Source organism: Carassius auratus, chromosome 6, assembly GCF_003368295.1.
Source record: "Carassius auratus strain Wakin chromosome 6, ASM336829v1, whole genome shotgun sequence".
NCBI classification, from domain to species: Eukaryota; Metazoa; Chordata; class Actinopteri; order Cypriniformes; family Cyprinidae; genus Carassius; species Carassius auratus.
Genome location: NC_039248.1, coordinates 6,240,274 through 6,246,096, shown reverse-complemented (window position 1 = coordinate 6,246,096; position 5,823 = coordinate 6,240,274). Strand labels below are relative to the sequence as shown.

At 38.1% G+C, this 5,823-nt stretch overlaps 1 pseudogene; it reads right to left on the bottom strand.

The window, feature by feature from the left end:
- Nucleotides 1-130: 130 nt before the first annotated feature.
- Nucleotides 131-5,823, bottom strand: part of LOC113092682 (potassium voltage-gated channel subfamily H member 7-like) — a 58,211-nt pseudogene continuing 52,518 nt past the window's right edge.

The window sequence follows — 5,823 nt, the reverse complement described above, 5'->3', positions numbered from 1 at the left end:
ATTTACATTGTGTTCCCTTCAATCGATTCCTTAAATTTCGTTTGGTCTCAAAAAAGAAAAAAGTCTTCAATTTAGCTTCATCAAACCTGCAGAAACTGTTTTTCCATAAATAAAATTTGTGCAACATTGTAAATGAAGCATTCTGTCCTTTATTAATTAACACAGTTGTGCGTTAACTCTTGAAATATTCACAATATACAGCATAAATATAATACATACCAATATATCCAAGGAAGAAAACATTCTAACCTGCTGTTATGTGTTGCATTGTATAAAATACAGTGTCAAACATTTAAAAAAATGCATAAAAACAATTTTGCGAACAGCACTAGTTTTAAAAAGTGACACTGTACAAGATGTTTCAAAGAGTTTGTGCAAAAGATTGCAATAGTATCGTATCTTTCTCTTGCTCTTTTCCCGCACTGTCACATGTCCTGGCCTTGTCCCACAATCCCCCCTAAGGCAAACCCACTCCTGCCAGCTTCCTGAAACACCAGACACGACTTGGACTATCTCACAGGAAACTGTTAGGTCAGCGCATGCCGTGATCGCAGCGGTCACACGAGCAAGTCAGGACAGCCAATGACATATCTGTGTGAGGAGCATACGCTGATATGTTACGATGCTTCACCTCCAGATTTCAGCCTACCAATCAGATTCACGAAGAGGCTCTAAATCTGTTGGCGCTATGAGCAAATTACTAAATTAAGTCATGCATACATTTTTCCACTTTTTTTTTCTTTTTTTGTTGTTTTAGCTGACACTAGGAAGACTGTGTGTTTCAATGCATCTCATTAAATGTGATAAAGTGATTAATTCAACTAACTTTGGTTAAACATGCAGTCCTCCTACACGTGAACTCAGTTCCATGTTATACTGCAAGACTAAAAGTGTGCAGTTTGTGGGTTCAGTAAGGAATGGCTAGTGATGACTGCTGCTACAAAAGCTAGAGCTTTCACCTGCAGATCACATTCTCCAGATAGATTTCTACAGATAAACACTGCTACAGCTTCAGAATGAAAGAACCAATTCTCAAATGAACCTGTAAAATGCATAAAGAAATGAGGACAAAAAGCAACATATAACACAAAAGGGCTTTTCACGGGGCCAGTTTTAACCCTAGGTTAAGCAGCCGTATCAGCACTGAATGAAATCAGGCATCTACCTTACTTTAAGTGCTAGAATCAAAAGGCGAGCTGTTTAGCAACAGACAGCCAATCATAAACTGTCTCAATCCTTTCCTCATTAAATATTCATAAGGCTTTCAAGCATCTGAGTAATACAGATAAAACTGCAACATGAGCGGACAACCAGAGGGCATCTATGTGGCAACATTTCCACAGATGGACAAGAACATAAAATATGTCACATGATTATGCAAATAATATCTGAGCAGGGTTAAAATGACCCTTTAAGTCTTAAAAGCCCCCTAGATGTTTGTGGAGTGGTCACATGTTCATCTGTGGTTTGAATTACCTACTATGAAGGCCAAAAAATGCTGACACTTTCTTAGACCCTCAAAGTTTTGTCAAATTCAATACTGAGACATAATATTGAAATACTGACTTTTACAGTGCTTAGTTGGCTCTGAAGGGACAACTGTCCTGTGGAAATCTGATATGGGCAGAATAATGTGATATTTTGAGATGATGACAGTTCGATGATGAGGCTTTGCTTTGCAGAGTTCAGTTCAAGTAAAAGATTCTTCCTGAATACCAGGAAATTTATAGTTAAGTAAATACATATATAAATCTCAAACAAGTGATATAAGGACAAAAAACCAAGTTCATGTCACTTGATAATCAATGCAAGTGTTTTTTTTTTAAGAAACATGCAAAAATAAACAAACACTGCATTTTTTCTAGCATGCACTTTCATTAACATGGTCTAGTATGTTATTTGCTGAACACCATTTCATTTATATATTTACAAAATGAACAACCTTTAGACTGATACTGCAGTAATGCATCTGTTCACCAGCTTTTCTACTTTTTCGACTCCTAACTATTAGGGAAATAGAAGGTCGTTTTCAGTTCTTTGCATATGACTCGTTTTCTCTACCCTGAGTCTAGCTGTAGCTGCAGTTGTTTTGAAGGGAGGAGGATGACCTTACTGTAGATTTTGTTCTGTCTATGCATAGTTACATGAAAGCACAGAGAAGTGTGACTCCTCTATGAGGCAAGTCTGAATATTACAACTCAAACCTCATGATTAATCACTGCTCTTATTAAACTTCCCACTTAGGAATTCTGTTTGTTATTGGATTCTCTTTCATGACTTTGAAAACTGTAACCTTTGACCTAATGTTACTTCCTTGGACAGTCAGAATCAGAGGAAGGCCTGTAGAGACCCGCCTCCCTCTCTGGCTCCGTCACCAATGGAGTGGCGTGCTGACGTCAGAGGTCATCTCCGTGGTAACTGCAGGCGTTGGAGTCTTTGGCTTTGCAGGCGTTCTCTAGATCAGAACTCTGCAGAGATGAAAACAGATTAAACATACTGCTATTTCTGCCATTTGAATGTACTATTGCAAATTCACCCAAAATCGGCTGCAATCTGGAAACAATTTTTAAACAAATGGAATTTTGCACAGCACAGTGGACAGATGCTTGTGTGTTAGCCTACCTGTGTCCGCTTGGCAGTGACCGGCTGCATGGGTTTGTGGTAATCTGGACTGACGGCCACAGTGCTGTACTCCGGAGGTCCCAGAGTGCTCTGCCTCTGGAGCAACTGTAAAATAGCCTGGATGTCTGATGTCATCTGCTCTTCCAGCCTACAAACACACACACACATATAATGACGCAGAGATGCAACACAGTCTCTGACCAGCAGATGGCGGCAGGCACCATTCGATCAACAGCACAAAATGTTCTGTATGTTAAAGTTGATGTTTTAACTCATATTCTCTTAATTTACTCTTTCATGTGACCTACTTTATCTCACTTTCACTTGCTCTCTCACCTGTTTAGGTGTTCCTGCAGTAGATCCAGTCTTTGCTCCATTTCGCCGAATGTGATGTCAGTTTCACAGTCGTCGTCTCCTTCTCTGTCCTGAGATTTCGCTGAGTCATCTGCATTCCCACAAGGCCATTCTTCAACACACACATCTAGAGAAACACAAAGTCCCAGTGCAATTCATCAGACACACACGCAAATACAAACCCAATGATTCATAAACATATGTAAGATGAATTAGGTTGAATGTTGTCAATTGTACTGCATACGCACATTTATATATGCATACACACTATAACAAAACCTATGGCACCATAACAAGACAAATGAGATATAGCTCTCTCTCTCTCACACACACACGCACACATATACACACGTCATTAATTCTCTCAACACTGCACCAGTGTGTCTTAATATAACATCTGCAAAACCCAGAAGCCCGAGAAAAAAATGTCTGCCTCAACAAGATATATCTTATCATACGTTCTAGTGTCTTCTTGTAATATTTAGAGATGAGAGAAGGAAGAAAAGGAAGAGAAGCTCCCTGGCTGTGTACAGTAATTATATCAGCAGTCATTGTTCACACAATCAAAACCTCTTCTTTACTGTACAGAGTCACATTTGTGACTCATTGTTTTTCTCTCGTTATTTATAAAGTCACTTTATAAAGCCTACCCTACACAATCTGATATTACAATTTTTGGTAATACTTTCTACAAGGCTTTGTATACAATACATTTTATATACTGGTTCAACCAAAAAAGGTTACCAATAACGCCATCAAATACACATACACATAATGGCACACAAACACACATAATGCCATCAAATACACCTTAAGGTGCACATTAGTGGAATATTGTGGTCAAAAAGGCCCATTGTTTATTGTCAGTAGAGCAGAGTTGTATGAACCACAGCTCACACAGAAGTCACTTTCAAACCAAGTAGATTTCCGTTGGTCAACATGGTGAATGTGTGATCAAAAACTGTCTGGGGAAATCTTTCATAGAATTTACGATTACATGGATTCCTGCTAAAATGACTACACAGTGATATTTTAATATAAAATTGTTACAAACACATTTTCGTAAAATTACTCGATCACACTTTATGTGATAAAAAAATAAAAATTTTAAGATTAAATATAATGTATTAAAAGTTATAACACACACACAAAATGGTAAAACATGCTGCAGTGGAATTATAATTATGAAAAGCACTTTACAAATAAATCTGGAATTAAAAAGGAAAAATTAAATTGTCTCTTAGCTTTAAGTACAGTTACAATATAAAATAGAATTTAATAATAAAAAAAAAAATGTAGACCTAATATTTCTTAATTAAAATGTAATAACTTGATCTTCCGCTGAAATGGCATACTCTCTGGTCCAATCATTTCATCTGCTTCAATGCCACCCCTTACAATTGGCTGCAAGCTTGCAATCAGATCTACCTCTATCCAATCAGCAAAGTCCCTGCACTATATTTTTTACTTTTTTCAATAATCTGTTTCACTCAGATACAATACAAAATGGGAAAAAATAATTACTATTAAGTAATGTATTATAAAATGAATAGTGAATTACATTTGGTATTTAAAGCATAAAGAACATCTTGATATGTTTTCAAATAAAGTGTTACTGTAGGGCACCCTTGAGAATAAGTATGTATGTTATGCGTATGTATGTTAAGTATGTTACCTTTGCGAAACAGATTGTTTTCAACACAATCTTTAGAGTAAGTGTCAGGGATGGTGTTCAGGTTGACAGGAATGGATTGACTCAAAGGCCTCGCTGTTTCTTCTTCACCATCTTCTTCCTCCTCCACCTCCTCCTCCTCTCTTGGTAACGTGTGAACCTCTCGATCTCTTCCCCTTTCCCTGTCTGTCCTGCTCAGTCTGCTCGGAGAACCTGAGGGAACACAAAGTCCTTGCAGAATTACACACACAATTCTCACGGTCACTCTCCAGATTGCACCTTGAACAGAGACAAAGATAGAAGGGAATGTGCCAGCAAGAGAGTAAGAGATTTGGCTGGGATGAATAATCCAAACAGCAGGTTACACAGGGACGAGGGATAAAATGGTTCTTGACCATTCAGGTGAAATCTGGCACGTTGCAACCACACACTAACAAACATCTGTCTGTGGCCAACAATCACCATGGCAACAGCTTGAAACTCAGCGGGAGAGAAAAGAGAGGTGGAAAGAGGAGGGGAGGTGACGGAGGAAGGGAAACAAAGGAGTGATCAAAAGAGGAAGATGGACCTGCGGAGTGGTTCCTCTTAAAGCAGGGTTTGGTCCTGACGTCAGGGTCTTCTGTGTCTGAGTCACTCACGGCCGTGTATAGGTTTCTCTGAGGAGCTGTGGCTCCCTGCCACACACAAGACATCATCACATTAGGCAAAAGGCACTAACTTTATTTGCTGTAGCAACATTAGAAAGGAAAAAAAAGTGATTGGCTTTCTTCTGTGGAACATACAAGCTGACTTTTTTATAATGACTTCAACATGACAAAAGGGCATCATCAAAGTAACTCATGCCAGAACGAACAAACCAGAGAACAAAAAAGCATTTCACCCCAAAATTAACATTTTGTCATCATATGCCATCATTTCCTTAATTGTGTTGAATATGAAGATATTTTAAGAATGCTGATAATCAAATAGTTAATGTTCCCCATTGACTTCCATAGTATTTCATTCCCTTCTTTTGTGTTCAAAATAAGAAAGAAAGTTCTACAGGTTTGGAATGACATGATGAAGTAAATTATGAGTAAAAATACTTTTATTTTTGGGTGAGCTATTCAGAGGTCATTCTGTGAAAATCTTGACATCCAATAAATCAATGGACAACAGCCCACCAGAAAGAGGAG